The sequence below is a fragment of the Rutidosis leptorrhynchoides genome, chromosome 10 (genome assembly GCF_046630445.1).
Source record: "Rutidosis leptorrhynchoides isolate AG116_Rl617_1_P2 chromosome 10, CSIRO_AGI_Rlap_v1, whole genome shotgun sequence".
Classification (NCBI taxonomy): domain Eukaryota; kingdom Viridiplantae; phylum Streptophyta; class Magnoliopsida; order Asterales; family Asteraceae; genus Rutidosis; species Rutidosis leptorrhynchoides.
This window is the reverse complement of record NC_092342.1, coordinates 260,713,576-260,732,470: the sequence shown is the minus strand read 5'-3', so window position 1 is coordinate 260,732,470 and position 18,895 is coordinate 260,713,576. Positions and strand designations below refer to the sequence as shown.

At 35.1% G+C, this 18,895-nt stretch overlaps 1 non-coding gene across 1 annotated transcript; it reads right to left on the bottom strand.

Annotated features, from left to right (window-relative positions):
• Window positions 1-542: 542 nt before the first annotated feature.
• Window positions 543-649, bottom strand: LOC139874101 (small nucleolar RNA R71). Its single transcript, XR_011767805.1, has one exon. It is a non-coding gene; the product is annotated as a small nucleolar RNA R71 (small nucleolar RNA).
• Between the last annotated feature and the right edge of the window lie 18,246 nt (window positions 650-18,895).

Below are 18,895 nucleotides of genomic sequence, written 5' to 3'. Positions count from 1 at the left end.
GTTAGATTACTTTAGAAATTTAGTTTATTTGCTAAAAATTAAAAACAAAAAGGCATACCCAGTGTATGACCCAAACCCGATCTAGACCAGGGCCGTTGTTATTCATACCTGATCTAAACGCAATAATCTCTAAAGCACATAAGGAAGCACGAATCAGAAATCGAATGGCGTTACGCGTTACTTTAGCAGAAGATACCAAACCCTCGATTGAAGGTCGAGGAGGACCGATCAGATTTCCGGAGATTCAAGGACACTCGTTCGAGTTAAAACATCACATCATCCAGCTCATTCAAAATAGCTGTCAATTTCATGGATTACCGAATGACGATCCTAATTCTCACCTTGATAAATTCATATCTCTTTCGAACTCCTAAAAACAACCAGGGATAGGACAAGATATAGTCCGGCTATACTTATTCCCCTATTCTCTCACTCATCATGCTCAAACCTGGTTCGAAGGACTGGAAAAAGATTCCATCACGTCGTGTACGGAGATGGCTACTAAATTTCTAACCAAATATTTCCCTCCTTCTAAACAAATCAAATTAAAGAATGACATCATTAACTTTAAACAAAGTTATGATGAATCTCTTTACACTGCATGGGAGCGATTCAAAACCCTGCTGAAGAAATGCCCTAATCACCAGCTAGAACGGTCAGCCTAAATCTGTACCTTCTACAATGGTCTTACGGTAAATCATAGGACGACAATCGATGCAGCAGCTCAAGGGAATCTGATGAACCAAACCGCAGACGAAGCATGGGAATTGCTCGAGAAGATGACAATGCATCATCATGACTGTAACAGTGGTGAAACAACTTCATCATCTGCCCCACTCTCTACACTTAACAATCAAACAGAGGCCATCAAATCCCTCACGGATAAGATGGAATCTCTCGCTAAACAACTCGAAGAATTGAAGACGCAGCCGCAGCAGGTCAACCAAGCTCAGGCTTGTGTTAATTATACCAACCCGTAACCTACCGAAGAATATCAAGTTGAGTACAAAAACCCTGACGGTTCAGTCTGTTACGTCCAATACCCATCTTGTCCACCAAATCCCGAATTCAATCAACAACCTAGGGTTAATCAATTTCAGCGAAGCAATCAACCTTTTCGTTATCGCTATCCACTTTATCCAGCCCAACAATCTCAATTGACCTATGATCAACCACTTCTACTCATTGGTTCACCAGTCGAGGAAAATTCCCCTACCACCTAGATTACAAAAGCAACTAACCCCACTCTCGGAGCTGATGATCAGTTGACTCAGTTCATTCAAGGACAACAACAACTAAATCAGAGAACTGCAGCCATGCAAGATCATACGGAGATACTAATGAGAAATCAATTGGCTCTGCTCAAAAGTCTGGAAATGCAGCTCGGGCAGTTATCATAACGCCTTGAAACCCGACCGCAGGGAAGGTTACCAAGTAATACTATCCAAAATCCCCACATAGAAGAAGCAAAGCAAATAAATTCCGTAATCTCAGAGGAAGAACTACGGAGAAGGTCAGCTAGGCTCAAGAATAAATCGACATATACTCAGAAGCTGACCCCTGAAACTCCAGTTCGTGTACCCTATCCTGGAAGGCTACAAGAAGAACCATCCAAGCTTAATTCCTTCAAACTTGATGGAAGATTTCTGGACATTATGTCCAAGGTCCCAAACCAAAAGAGATACATTCGAAGGCTTTTTTCTACAAAGAAGAGGATACCAGATTCTAGCAAAATTCCACTGAGTGAAGAATGCTCTGCATTACTCAGGAACTCTCTACCACCAAAGCTAGGAGATACGGGCCGATTTGTTTTCCTGTGTTCAATCTACCAATCTGGAACCATTCATGCGCTAGCAGATTTGGGAGCGAGTATCAACCTAATCCCCTACTCTCTCTATAAGAGATTAGAGTTAGAAGACTTGTCACCAACTAAAATGACAATCCAACTTGCCGATCACACAATTCGATATCCTAAGGGCATAGTTGAGAACTTCTTGGTGAAAGTTGACAAATTCTTGTATCCTACGGATTTTGTAGTAATGGAAATTAAGGAAGACCTACATACACCAGTAGTGTTAGGAAGACCTTTCATGAATACGGCTAGGACTGTCATTGATGTGTACAATCAAACCTTGATCTTACGATCACATGGGGAGAGCGTTACCTTCAAAATTGACCGACCAACTGATCCTTCTGGACAGGCAGATATGTTTGCTATTTCCATCAGACGGATCACTTCCGATGACGAGTCTACACCACCAGCCGATGATATCGAGATGGTTGTCGAATCACAGCATGTAGTAGAACCAGAAATGGAAGAAGAGGATCCCAGCGAAGAAATAGAGGAAGAGGAGGAATCTGAAGAGGAAGAGGAAATGGAAGACGTAAAAGAAACTGCGACAATACCCACTCTAAGCATTAAGCGTCATGAAGAATTAATGAGGCTTGAGAAGGAAGTTCACATTTTAATCATTCGCTTCAAGAAGAAGACTGACAAGGCTGAGGTTAAGGACATAGAGATTGATCCTGCAAGTATCAAAGTGGAGAATCAGAATACTGAAGAAACCCGTTCATCAGACGCATCCTCAGAAGAACAATACACCGATGATGATGAGGGAGAACAACATGAAGACATTCTGAATAACTCACACTCTCCAACCGAACTAGATCAAGGGGAGCCGGACTCTTCTTCAGATCGGATTCCGGTTATATCCACACACGCAGCCATGATAACCTTCATCAATGACACCGATGAATTTGAAGATACTCTCGAAGCCATCCATAAATCAACAATTGATTTTTCGCTACGCTTAACAGAACGAATTATGGCTATCCGAGAAGAGCACAACCTCTATCTCTGAAGAGAAGACAATGATGTTGAAATCTGTGACGACCTTTCCAAATCCATCTAGACGAACACGTCATTAATTGATTTCATTGCGAGGTATTTGTCCTCTATATGATACGTTTTGTAAACATTGCATTCTTTTGAAAAGGCACACCATAAATGAATATATATAAATCCAAGGTTTTTGAAGTCTGATGATTTCTACGTATAGACAATCACTGTATATAATAGTTTACAATACTACATCCGTTGATAATGCAGTCAAAATAAGATACATGGTGATGATTTTGTGAATGCAAAGTTTTCTTGAATAAAGCATGTATGACTCCATGGACATAGCTTGTATAACGTATATGCAGACAACGGAAGACTTCTAGAAACCTGAGAATAAACATGCTTAAAAGTGTCAACACAAAGGTTGGTGAGTTCATAGTTTTAATATTGCGCATAATCTGTATATAAAGGTGAATCACAAGTTTTCAGTTGTTTCATCCAGAAACGTTTATCAAAATATTCTACAAAATTGAGCACCCTGGTAACTAAACATAATGTATATATAATTTATACCCTTTATATAATCATCTTAATAATACACGCAAACCAACGTGTACGCTTCTCAAATAGCATACGTCCGTTAAAAGGCTAGTGTTCTAGCTCGAACGGGGATATCAAGCCCTATGGATACATATACTACTACTCGCGCCCACCAGTTCTTATAATTGGCAGTTACTAGTTACCAAAGCTAAGGGATTTTCGGTTTAAACTCAGTGTAGAATTTAGTATGTACTTGTATCCATTGCGTTTAAAATAAATTGCATGTATTCTCAGCCCAAGAATATAGATTGCAAAAGCAATTAAAAAGGGAGCAAATGAAACTCACCTTAGCAGCATATAAAGTCGTTCACCAAAATGTGACTGAAACTCGGATTACCAAATAATCGTAGATCTCAACGTATCAATATTGTGATTCAATATTGTAGGAAAGTACGTAGACGCAACAGAGATGATAAACACTAGGTCTGACTTGCGAACAATACCCATGAACGTTACCCATAACCTCCATAGCTATAACCCATAGTTTCCTTAGCTCTATCCCACTCGAAAAACTATTTTGAAAGTGACATGCTCATGACCTCGTCGTAGTATTTTATGTATAATACTAATTAATAATAATACTACTAATAATATTATGATTAATAATAATATTAATAATAATAATAATAATAATAATAATAATAATAATAATAATAATAATAATAATAATAATAATAATAATAATAATAATAATAATAATAGAGAAATTGAGACGAGAGATATAAGTAAATAAAACTGGTACCAGACTTCGCGTTTTATAGGATCTGGCCTGAAAAAGTACCTCATGCGATCTCATGGGATTTGTGCTTCAAGGCCATGCGATCGCATGGCACCCTGGGACAGCTCACAATTGTTTAACTTCTAGTTTGTCGACATATTTATATATTATATATAATATATTTAATTTATATAATTAATTATATATTATATTAAATTCACGTGCATAGTTGACTTGTAATTTTTGTTCTGATAAGTCGTACGTCGTCACTCGACTTATGTCCCGGTTCTGGTTTTTCGAGTGTCCCTTCGTACGCTGAGAAAACTTGTAATTTACATTTTGGAACACGTACCTTTGTCAAAATATAGCCTTAAATTATCCCTAAATTATATCATTCATAGTGTATCTTAAACTTTCGAGTGTTTTGGTGATTTACTTCTATAAATCATCGTCTCGTAGTATATACATATACATTTTCATTTTGAAATAGTGTTTTACTGTAGCAAAGTTACCGTGGCAAAGTTTTTTTACTGTAGCAAATAGTGATTTTCGAAAACACTGTAGCTTTTCTGGTACTGTAGCAATTCGAAAATACCGTAGCAAATTAGTGTTTTACTGGTTCATCTTAAACGTTTTAGTTAACTTATCTAAATATCAATCGAATCAATAATCGAATGTTACTATCGTTTACTAAATAACTTGAAATCATATATATATATATATATATATATATATATATATATATATATATATATATATATATATATATATATATATATGCACATTAAGTTATATATATATTGTTCGTGAATCTTCGAGAACAGTCAAAGAATAATTGATTACATGAATATAGTTCCAAAACTTTGAGACTCAACATTACAGACTTTGCTTACCGTGTCGAAAACTTTAAATCATTTAAAGATAAAGTTTAAATTTGGTCAAAAATTTCCGGGTCATCACAGTACCTACCCGTTAAAGAAATTTCATCCCAAAATTTAAGTGAGGTCGTCATGGCTAACAATAAAAATGTTTTCATGACGAATATGAGTTGATAAATAGAATTTTATCACCGTTGAATAATATGGATAAAACAATCCGATTTCTCGAAGCGTATGAGAGAAGTTATCGTAAAAGAGTGAAATGAAAGAATAGAGATTCCTCTTAACTTTTGACGTAGTTACGATTGATTTCCGGAATTTAAGGAATAGAAAATCTTCATAATCTAAATAAGATTTGATTCTTTGAAATTTAAGGAAATTAAGATTTCCTTTAAATGCGTAATCTGCCTCGATTGTTATGTATGATATTTTGCTATAAATTAACCACTTCCGTTTCATTATTTTCACCACTCCTACATCTTCTTCCTTTTTTCATACTTCCAAAAGATTGTGAAATGCTTAATCCAGTTCTGATTCTTGATATTTTCTTGGCTATCGTATCCTTCATTCTTCTTTTTCATCTGCCACCAGAGGAAGTTATTTTCTTCTACTATTACCTTGGGGTTATAGTATTTTTCATTCTCCCGTGTCTTTATATTTCTATACGCATTGATATACACGGTTTGTAATATATGTTTTGTTGTCAGGCTTTATATTTTCCCTTATATTTAGGAGCTCCGTGCTTTCGTTTTTCCTTCCCGACTTCAAGTCAAGCGAATAATGGTCCAGAATTTGTAGCTATACATTTCGGAATGAACATAGTTAATGTTCTAAGAAATAAATTGTAATGGCACGATCTTGATTTGTCAAATTACCAAAATATCTGGAAAAGACCGAATCATCAAGAAAAGTATTTTCTTGATATATTTAGAGATTAAATAGAATGAAAGAGTTATGTAACATGGTTCATGATGAGGGTGTGATCTGTGAACCTTTATCACGTTTCATTAGAAACTCAGCATGACTTACTGTAATATAATCACGCTGATCAAGTGTCATTATATTATACTAACTCATGCTTCAATTCCCAACATTACTTCAAAACATCTATTTTTTTGAATTTTTTAGATTTTAGAAACTAAAATAGTTTCTTTCATGATGTAACACAGATAGCGCGAAGAGATGAATGATTTCAGATAAGAATGGTTATAAAAAAATATCTTCAGAAATATGGAAGATATTTATAATGGAAGATACGATGAAATCATAGAATATTTAAGATAAGATGATGATGAAGAATATTGTTGTAGTGACCCGAACTTTTCCATGTTTATATATATTAAATGAAATTGTTATTTACATGATTAAGTGTTTCCAACATGTTAAGCAATCAAACTTGTGAAGACTTGATTAATTGAAATAGGTTTCATATAGACAATTGACCACCCAAGTTGACCTGTGATTCACGAACGTTAAAAATTGTAAAAAATATATGATGACATATATATGGTTATATATATAGTTAACATGATATTATGATAAGTAAACATATCATTAAGTATATTAACAATGAACTACATATGTAAAAACAAGACTACTAACTTAATGATTTTGAAACGAGACATATATGTAACGACTATCGTTGTAACGACATTTAATGTATATATATATCATATTAAGAGATATTCGTACATCATAATATCATGATAATATAATAATTTAAAATCTCTTTTGATATTATAAACATTGGGTTAACAGCATTTAACAAGATCGTTAACCTAAAGGTTTCAAAACAACACTTACATGTAACGACTAACGATGACTTAACGACTCAGTTAAAATGTATATACATGTAATGTTTTAATATGTATTCATACACTTTTGAAAGACTTCAAGACACTTAGCAAAATACTTCTACTTAACAAAAATGCTTACAATTACATCCTCGTTCAGTTTCATCAACAATTCTACTCGTATGCACCCGTATTCGTACTCGTACAATACACAGCTTTTAGATGTATGTACTATTGGTATATACACTCCAATGATCAGCTCTTAGTAGACCATGTGAGTCACCTAATACATGTGGGAACCATCATTTGGCAACTAGCATGAAATATCTCATAAAATTACAAAAATATGAGTAATCATTCATGACTTATTTACATGAAAACAAAATTACATATCCTTTATATCTAATCCATACACCAACGACCAAAAACACCTACAAACACTTTAATTCTTCAATTTTCTTCATCTAATTGATCTCTCTCAAGTTCTATCTTCAAGTTCTAAGTGTTCTTCATAAATTCCAAAAGTTCTAGTTTCATAAAATCAAGAATACTTTCAAGTTTGCTAGCTCACTTCCAATCTTGTAAGGTGATCATCCAACCTCAAGAAATCTTTGTTTCTTACAGTAGGTTATCATTCTAATACAAGGTAATAATCATATTCAAACTTTGGTTCAATTTCTATAACTATAACAATCTTATTTCAAGTGATGATCTTACTTGAACTTGTTTTCGTGTCATGATTCTGCTTCAAGAACTTCGAGCCATCCAAGGATCCGTTGAAGCTAGATCCATTTTTCTCTTTTCCGGTAGGTTTATACAAGGAACTTAAGGTAGTAATGATGTTCATAACATCATTCGATTCATACATAAAAAGCTATCATATTCGAAGTGGTAAACTAGTAATCACTAGAACATAGTTTAGTTAATTCTAAACTTGTTCGCAAATAAAGTTAATCCTTCTAACTACACTTTTAAAATAAACTATACACATGATATATATTTATATGATATGCTAACTTAATGATTTAAAACCCGGAAACACGATAAACACCATAAAACCGGATTTACGCCGTCGTAGTTACAACCGGGGGCTGTTTTGGTTTGGATAATTAAAACTATGAAAAACTTTGATTTAAAAGCTATACATCTGGGAAAATGATTTTTCTTATGAACATAAAACCATATCCAAAAATCATGGTTAAACTCAAAGTGAAAGTATGTTTTTCAAAACAGTCATCAAGATGTCGTTCTTTCGACGGAAATGACTACCTCTTTCAAAAACGACTTGTAACTTGTATTTCCGACTATAAACCTATACCTTTTCTGTTTAGTTTCATAAAGTCAAGTTCAATACAAAACCGTGGCCGCTTAAATCACTCAAAACGGATTAGAAACGAATAAATGGCGAGCAAAACAAAATTGGTAAAAACTACTCATTTTAGCTACGTGAAAATTGGTAACAAATCTATTCCAACCATAACTTAATCAACTTGTATTGTATATTATGTAATCTTGAGATACCATAAACACGTATACAATGTTTTGACCTATCATGTCGACACATCTATATATATTTCGGAACAACCATATACACTCTATATGTGAATGTTAGAGTTAGCTATACAGGGTTGAGGTTGATTCCAAAATATATATAGTTTGAGTTGTGATCAATACTGAGATACGTATACACTGGGTCATGGATTGATTCAAGATAATATTTATCGATTTATTTCTGTACATCTAACTGTGGACAACTAGTTGTAGGTTACTAACGAGGATAGCTAACTTAATAAACTTAAAACATCAAAATGTATTAAAAGTTTTGTAAATATATTTTGAACATACTTTGATATATATGTATATATTATTATAGGTTTGTGAATCGACCAGTGGCCAAGTCTTACTTCCCGACGAAGTAAAAATCTGTGAAAGTGAGTTATAGTCCCACTTTTAAAATCTAATATTTTTGAGATGAGAATACATGCAGGTTTTATAAATGATTTACAAAATAGACACAAGTACGTGAAACTACATTCTATGGTTGAATTATCGAAATCGAATATGCCCTTTTTATTAAGTCTGGTAATCTAAGAATTAGGGAACAGACACCCTAATTGACGCGAATCCTAAAGATAGATCTATTGGGCCTAACAAACCCCATCCAAAGTACTGGATGCTTTAGTACTTCGAAATTTATATCATATCCGAAGGGTGTCCCGGAATGATGGGGATATTCTTATATATGCATCTTGTTAATGTCGGTTACCAGGTGTTCACCATATGAATGATTTTTATCTCTATGTATGGGATGTGTATTGAAATATGAAATCTTGTGGTCTATTGTTACGATTTGATATATATAGGTTAAACCTATAACTCACCAACATTTTTGTTGACGTTTAAAGCATGTTTATTCTCAGGTGAATACTAAGAGCTTCCGCTGTTGCATACTAAAATAAGGACAAGATTTGGAGTCCATGTTTGTATGAAATTGTGTTAAAATTGCATTCAAGAAACTGATTTCGATGTAACATATTTGTATTGTAAACCATTATGTAATGGTCGTGTGTAAACAGGATATTTTAGATTATCATTATTTGATAATCTACGTAAAGCTTTTTAAACCTTTATTTATGAAATAAAGGTTATGGTTTGTTTTAAAAATGAATGCAGTCTTTGAAAAATGTCTCATATAGAGGTCAAAACCTCGCAACGAAATCAATTAATATGCAACGTTTTTAATCAATAAGAACGGGACATTTCAGTTGGTATCAGAGCGTTGGTCTTTGAGAACCAGAATTTTACATTAGTGTGTCTTATCGAGTTTGTTAGGATGCATTAGTGAGTCTGGACTTCGACCGTGTTTACTTGAAAAATGATTGCTTAACAAATTTTGTTGGAAACTATATATTTTTAACATGCGAATATTATGTGATATATTAATCTCTTAACGCGTTTGATATTATGTGATAGATGTCTACCTATAGAACAAGTCCCATTGACTCACCTAATAATAATGAAGAGTCAAATGTAAATTGGAATGATTCGTGGACTGATTCACAAGTTCCCGAAGAGGAACCGGAAGAAGAGTCGGAATCGGAAGAAGAATCGGAACCGGAAGAAGAATCGGAACCGGATGAAGAAATAGAACCGGTGGGGGAAAATAATAAAACGGTTAAGTAAAAGAAAATCCTCAACCAACCGACCAAGGTTAATTATGGTCAATGGTGTTTCCGCCAAGGAAGCAAAATATTGGGAGGATTACCAATTCTCCGATGAATCGGATTCCGACGAGAATTCCGATGATGTTATAGAAATTACCCCAACTGAATTTAAAAAAGCAAAAGAAAATAATAAGGGAAAAGGCATAAAAATAGAGAAATCTAATTCCAACCCCGATGAACTTTATATGTATCGTCAACCCCCGAAGCCCTTAAGTTGTAACAATGACCCGGGAACCTCTAAACCACCAGGTTTTTCTAAACCGTTGTGGAAAACGACAGCTCGTATTAGGGGAACATCATATATCCCTAGAAACTTGGCAAAACGAACCAAAACCGAAGAAGAAGAAACGAGCGAGTCGGAATAAGATAGTTGTATTCGTGTGGTGTAATATATGTAATATAGTGTGCTTATGCTTTATGATATATGTAAAAATTGCTTGTATTAATAAGTATTTTTTTTTATGAATCTAACTCTTGTCTATTTTACAGTATAAAAACACAAAATGGATAGACAACCCAATATTTTAAGAGACCTACCCGGAGACATGATTGATGAAATCTTGTCTAGAGTCGGTCAGAATTCTTCGGCACAACTATTTACGGCGAAATCAGTTTGTAAGACATTCGAAGAACGTTCCAAGAATGTCTTGGTTTATAAGAGACTTTCGTTTGAAAGATGGGGGATATCACATTGGGGAACCCATAAGTTACGATGTGTTTACTTTGATGCATATATTGCGGGGAACCCAAATGCTATTTTACGCAACGGGTTAAGAAATTATTTTGACTCAATGTATCCGAATATAGGACTTCATGATTTAGAAAAAAGCGGCTAACATGCAACATAAAGAAGCATGCTATGCTTACGGGTTAGTAATGTTCGCTTCTCACCAAAGTGAGAAAAAGAACATCGGGCTACAACTATTAAACAAAACGTTCCCACAAGTGACGGAGTCGCTAATTGGGGTAAGAAATGAGGTTTTTAGGTTATTACGAGACTGTTGGTCATTACGTAACCCTCGTCCCTTTGACGACATTACAACACGCTGTCTTATCAACGGCCATAACGGTTATGTTCCACAAGACCAAGGATGGGAAGTAGTCCTAGTAAAACCAGAATGCATGACTTGTTTCTGGACGTATGAATTACGTGTCTTTATTGCCTTTGCTGAACGACTTATGTACTAGCTAGAATTATCTTCACAACGATCTTGTATCAAAGTTATTGTGTGCTATTTTTCATGCTTTATGTAAAATAAGCGGTATTGTAAGTTTGTAAAATATTGTATAAAAGTTTGAACGCGAAATATTATTATAATCAGTTTTTCATATAGAATTGTAGTAGTTGAATTGTATATTAGCTACTAAGTATGAACTTAACGGGTAAGTACTACCCGAATTTAAACTTATAAAATGCTAATATGAAGAAAAAGCTTTTATAAATGAGTTCATATTATGCGACGAAATACTATTAACTACTCTTAATATTATGTATGATTAACTTGTTCCATTTGACTATTTTGAAGGAAATGGCACCGACTACTCGACACACCGTGAATATGAATGAAGAGGAATTCTGTACTTTTCTAGCTTCAAACATAGCCGTAGTACAGGCTGCGCTACATACCAACAATAACCTTGGATCTAGCAGTACAGGAAATCGTGTAGGATGCACCTACAAAGAATTCACTGCCTGCAAACCTTTGGAATTTGATGGAACCGAAGGACCGATCGGATTAAAACGGTGGACCGAGAAGGTTGAATCGGTGTTTGCCATAAGTAAGTGTACTGAAGAGGACAAAGTGAAGTACGCTACGCATACCTTCACAGGTTCTGCGTTAACATGGTGGAATACCTATATAGAGCAAGTGGGATAAGATGATGCGTACGCACTACCGTGGTCAGCATTCAAGCACTTGATGAACGAGAAGTACCGTCCCAGAACCGAGGTCAATAAGCTCAAGACAGAACTTAGAGGGTTACGAACCTAAGGAATTGATATTACCACATACGAAAGACGATTCACAGAATTGTGCCTATTGTGTCCGGGAGCGTTCGAAGATGAGGAAGAGAAGATCGACGCATTTGTGAAAGGATTACCGGAAAGAATCCAAGAAGATATAAGTTCACACGAGCCCGCCTCCATACAACAGGCATGTAGAATGGCTCACAAACTAGTGAACCAGATTGAGGAAAGAATTATAGAACAGACGACTGAAGAGGCCAATGTGAAGCAAGTCAAAAGAAAGTGGGAGGAAAACGGTGATAAGAATTACCAATACAACAACAACAACAATTACAATAATAATCGCAACAATTATCCCAACAATCGCAACATTTATCGCAACTACAAAAAACTGCCCAACAACAACAACAACAACAACAACAACAACAACAACAGCAACTACAACAATCATCCCAACAACAATAACAACCGCAACAACAACAACAATCAGAAGCAGCTATGCCAAAGGTGTGAAAAGTATCACTCGGGGTTCTGCACCAAATTTTGCAACAAGTGTAAAAGAAATGGTCATAGCGCGGCGAAGTGTGAGGTCTATGGACCAGGGATTAACAGAACGAAAGGAACAAATAGTGTCGGAATGAGTAATGGCGGAGCAAGTAGTGTCGGAGCAAGTTATGCCAATGTAGTTTGTTATAAATGTGGAAAACCGGGCCACATTATTAGAAATTGCCCAAACCAGGAGAACACGAATGGACAAGGCAGCGGAAGAGTTTTCAATATTAATGCGGTAGAGGCACAGGAAGACCCGGAGCTTGTTACGGGTATGTTTCTTATTGACAATAAATCTGCTTACGTTTTATTTGATTCGGGTGCGGATAGAAGCTATATGAGTAGAGATTTTTTGTGATAAATTAAGTTGTCCATTGACGCCTTTGGATAGTAAATTTTTACTCGAATTAGCAAATGGTAAATTAATTTCAGCAGATAATATATGTCGGAATCGAGAAATTAAACTGGTTAGCGAAACATTTAAGATTGACTTGATACCAGTAGAGTTAGGGAGTTTTGATGTGATAATCGGTATGGACTGGTTGAAAGAAGTGAAAGCAGAGATCGTTTGTTACAAAAATGTAATTCGCATTATACGAGAAAAAGGAAAACCCTTAATGGTGTACGGAGAAAAGGGCAACATGAAGCTACATCTTATTAGTAATTTGAAGGCACAAAAACTAATAAGAAAAGGTTGCTATGATGTTCTAGTACACGTCGAGAAAGTACAAACTGAAGAAAAGAGCATCAATGATGTTCCCGTCGCAAAAGAATTTCCCGATGTATTTCCGAAAGAATTACCGGGACTACCTCCACATCGATCTGTTGAATTTCAAATAGATCTTGTACCAGGAGCTGCACCAATAGCTCGTGCTCTTTATAGACTCGCACCCAGCGAGACGAAAGAACTGCAAAGCCAACTGCAAGAACTGTTTGAACGTGGTTTCATTCGACCTAGCACATCACCATGGGGAGCTCCTATTTTGTTTGTCAAGAAGAAGGATGGTACATTTAGGTTGTGTATTGACTACAGAGAGTTGAACAAACTTACCATCAAAAACCGTTATCCACTGCCGAGAATTGACGACTTATTTGATCAACTACAAGGCTCGTCGGTTTATTCGAAGATCGATTTACGTTCTGGATATCATCAAATGCGAGTAAAGGAGGATGATATTCCAAAAACTGCTTTTAGGACGCGTTATGGTCATTACTAGTTTATGGTTATGCCGTTTGGATTGACTAACGCACCAGCTGTGTTCATGGACCTTATGAACCGAGTGTGTGGGCCATATCTTGACAAGTTTGTCATTGTTTTCATCGATGACGTACTTATTTACACAAAGAATGATCAAGAGCACGAAGAACATTTGAGAAAAGTGCTAGAAGTATTGAGGAAAGAAAAACTGTACGCTAAGTTTTCAAAGTGTGCATTTTGATTGGAAGAAGTTCAATTCCTCGATCACATAGTGAACAAAGAAGGTATCCAGGTGGACACGGCAAAGATTGAAACCATTAAAAAGTGGGAAACCCCAAAAACTCAGAAGCATATACGTCAATTTTTAGGATTTGGCTGGTTATTACAGAAGATTCATCCAAGATTTCTCCAAAATAGCAAAACCCTTGACTGCATTAACGCATAAAGGGAAGAAATTTGAATGGAAGGATGAACAAGAGAAGGCGTTTCAATTATTGAAGAAAAAGCTAACTACGGCACCTATATTGTCATTGCCTGAAGGGAATGATGATTTTGTGATTTATTGTGATGCATCAAAGCAAGGTCTCGGTTGTGTATTAATGCAACGAACGAAGGTGATTGCTTATGCGTCTAGACAATTGAAGATTCACGAGCAAAATTATACGACGCATGATTTGGAATTAGGCGCGGTTGTTTTTGCATTAAAGACTTGGAGGCACTACTTATATGGGGTCAAAAGTATTATATATACCGACCACAAAAGTCTTCAACACATATTTAATCAGAAACAACTGAATATGAGGCAGCGTAGGTGGATTGAATTGTTGAATGATTACGACTTTGAGATTCGTTACCACCCGGGGAAGGCAAATGTGGTAGCCGACGCCTTGAGCAGAAAGGACAGAGAACCCATTTGAGTAAAATCTATGAATATAATGATTCACACTAACCTTACTACTCAAATAAAGGAGGCGCAACAAGGAGTTTTAAAAGAGGGAAATTTAAAGGATGAAATACCCAAAGGATCGGAGAAGCATCTTAATATTCGGGAAGACGGAACCCGGTATAGGGCTGAAAGAATTTGGGTACCAAAATTTGGAGATATGAGAGAAATGGTACTTAGAGAAGCTCATAAAACCAGATAATCAATACATCCTGGAACGGGGAAGATGTACAAGGATCTTAAGAAACATTTTTGGTGGCCAGGTATGAAAGCCGATATTGCTAAATATGTAGGAGAATGTTTGACGTGTTCTAAGGTCAAAGCTGAACATCAGAAACCATCAGGTCTACTACAACAACCTGAAATCCCGGAATGGAAATGGGAAAACATTACCATGGATTTCATTACTAAATTGCCAAGGACTGCAAGTGGTTATGATACTATTTGGGTAATAGTTGATCGTCTCACCAAGTCAGCACACTTCCTGCCAATAAGAGAAGATGACAAGATGGAGAAGTTAGCACGACTGTATTTGAAGGAAGTCGTCTCCAGACATGGAATACCAATCTCTATTATCTCTGATAGGGATGGCAGATTTATTTCAAGATTCTGGCAGACATTACAGCAACCATTGGGAACTCGTCTAGACATGAGTACTGCCTATCATCCACAAACTGATGGGCAGAGTGAAAGGACGATACAAACGCTTGAAGACATGCTACGAGCATGTGTTATTAATTTCGGAAACAGTTGGGATCGACATCTACCGTTAGCAGAATTTTCCTACAACAACAGCTACCATTCAAGCATTGAGATGGCGCCGTTTGAAGCACTTTATGGTAGAAAGTGCAGGTCTCCGATTTGTTGGAGTGAAGTGGGGGATAGACAGATTACGGGTCCGGAGATAATACAAGAAACTACCGAGAAGATCATCCAAATTCAACAACGGTTCAAAACCGCCCAAAGTCGTCAAAAGAGCTACGCTGACATTAAAAGAAAAGATATAGAATTTGAAATTGGAGAGATGGTCATGCTTAAAGTTGAACCTTGGAAAGGCGTTGTTCGATTTGGTAAACGAGGGAAATTAAATCCAAGGTATATTGGACCATTCAAGATTATTGATCGTGTCGGACCAGTAGCTTACCGACTTGAGTTACCTCAACAACTCGCGGCTGTACATAACACTTTCCACGTCTCGAATTTGAAAAGATGTTTTGCTAAAGAAGATCTCACTATTCCGTTAGATGAAATCCAAATCAACAAAAAACTTCAATTTATCGAAGAACCCGTCGAAATAATGGATCGTGAGGTTAAAAGACTTAAGCAAAACAAGATACCAATTGTTAAGGTTCGATGGAATGCTCGTAGAGGACCCGAGTTCACCTGGGAACGAGAAGATCAGATAAAGAAGAAATATCCACACTTATTTCCAGAAGATACGTCAACACTTCCAACTGCTTAAAACTTCGGGACGAAATTTATTTAACGGGTAGGTACTGTAGTGACCCGAACTTTTCCATGTTTATATATATTAAATGAAATTGTTATTTACATGATTAAGTGTTTTCAACATGTTAAGCAATCAAACTTGTGAAGACTTGATTAATTGAAATAGGTTTCATATAGACAATTGACTACCCAAGTTGACCGGTGATTCACGAACGTTAAAACTTGTAAAAAATATATGATGACATATATATGGTTATATATATAGTTAACATGATATTATGATAAGTAAACATATCATTAAGTATATTTACAATGAACTACATATGTAAAAACAAGACTACTAACTTAATGATTTTGAAACGAGACATATATGTAACGATTATCGTTGTAACGACATTTAATGTATATATATCATATTAAGAGATATTCGTACATCATAATATCATGATAATATAATAATTTAAAATCTATTTTGATATTATAAACATTGGGTTAACAACATTTAACAAGATCGTTAACCTAAAGGTTTCAAAACAACACTTACATGTAACGACTAACGATGACTTAACGACTCAGTTAAAATGTATATACATGTAATGTTTTAATATGTATTCATACACTTTTGAAAGACTTCAAGACACTTAGCAAAATACTTCTACTTAACAAAAATGCTTACAATTACATCCTCGTTCAGTTTCATCAACAATTCTACTCGTATGCACCCGTATTCGTACTCGTACAATACACAGCTTTTAGATGTATGTACTATTGGTATATACACTCCAATGATCAGCTCTTAGCAGCCCATGTGAGTCACCTAACACATGTGAGAACCATTGTTTGGCAACTAGCATGAAATATCTCATAAAATTACAAAAATATGAGTAATCATTCATGACTTATTTACATGAAAACAAAATTACATATTCTTTATATCTAATCCATACACCAACGACCAAAAACACCTAAAAACACTTTAATTCTTCAATTTTCTTCATCTAATTGATCTCTCTCAAGTTCTATCTTCAAGTTCTAAGTGTTCTTCATAAATTCCAAAAGTTCTAGTTTCATAAAATCAAGAATACTTTCAAGTTTGCTAGCTCACTTCCAATCTTGTAAGGTGATCATCCAACCTCAAGAAATCTTTGTTTCTTACAGTAGGTTATCATTCTAATACAAGGTAATAATCATATTCAAACTTTGGTTCAATTTCTATAACTATAACAATCTTATTTCAAGTGATGATCTTACTTGAACTTGTTTTCGTGTCATGACTCTGCTTCAAGAAATTCGAGCCATCCAAGGATCCGTTGAAGCTAGATCCATTTTTCTCTTTTCCAGTAGGTTTATCCAAGGAAATTAAGGTAGTAATGATGTTCATAACATCATTCGATTCATACATAAAAAGCTATCATATTCGAAGTGGTAAACTAGTAATCACTAGAACATAGTTTAGTTAATTCTAAACTTGTTCGCAAATAAAGTTAATCCTTCTAACTACACTTTTAAAATCAACTATACACATGATCTATATCTATATGATATGCTAACTTAATGATTTAAAACCCGGAAACACGATAAACACCATAAAACCGGATTTACGCCGTCGTAGTTACAACCGGGGGCTGTTTTGGTTTGGATAATTAAAACTATGAAAACCTTTGATTTAAAAGCTATACTTTTGGGAAAATGATTTTTCTTATGAACATAAAACCATATCCAAAAATCATGGTTAAACTCAAAGTGAAAGTATGTTTTTCAAAACAGTCATCAAGATGTCGTTCTTTCGACGGAAATGACTACCTCTTTCAAAAACGACTTGTAACTTGTATTTCAGACTATAAACCTATAACTTTTCTGTTTAGTTTCATAAATTCAAGTTCAATACGAAACCATGGCCGCTTAAATCACTCAAAACGGATTAGAAACGAATAAATGGCGAGCAAAACAAAATTGGTAAAAACTACTCATTTTAGCTACGTGAAAATTGGTAACAAATCTATTCCAACCATAACTTAATCAACTTGTATTATATATTATGTAATCTTGAGATACCATAAACACGTATACAATGTTTCGACCTATCATGTCGACACATCTATATATATTTCGGAACAACCATAGACACTCTATATGTGAATGTTGGAGTTAGCTATACAGGGTTGAGGTTGATTCCAAAATATATATAGTTTGAGTTGTGATCAATACTGAGATACGTATACACTGGGTCGTGGATTGATTCAAGATAATATTTATCGATTTATTTCTGTACATCTAACTGTGGACAACTAGTTGTAGGTTACTAACAAGGACAGCTGACTTATTAAACTTAAAACATCAAAATGTATTAAAAGTTTTGTAAATATATTTTGAACATACTTTGATATATATGTATATATTGTTATAGGTTTGTGAATCGACCAGTGGCCAAGTCTTACTTCCCGACGAAGTAAAAATCTGTGAAAGTAAGTTATAGTCCCACTTTTAAAAATTTAATATTTTTGGGATGAGAATACATGCAGGTTTTATAAATGATTTACAAAATAGACAAAAGTACGTGAAACTACATTCTATGGTTGAATTATCGAAATCGAATACGCCCTTTTTATTAAGTCTGGTAATCTAAGAATTAGGGAACAGACACCCTAATTGACGCGAATCCTAAAGATAGATCTATTGGGCCTAACAAACCCCATCCAAAGTACCGGATGCTTTAGTACTTCGAAATTTATATC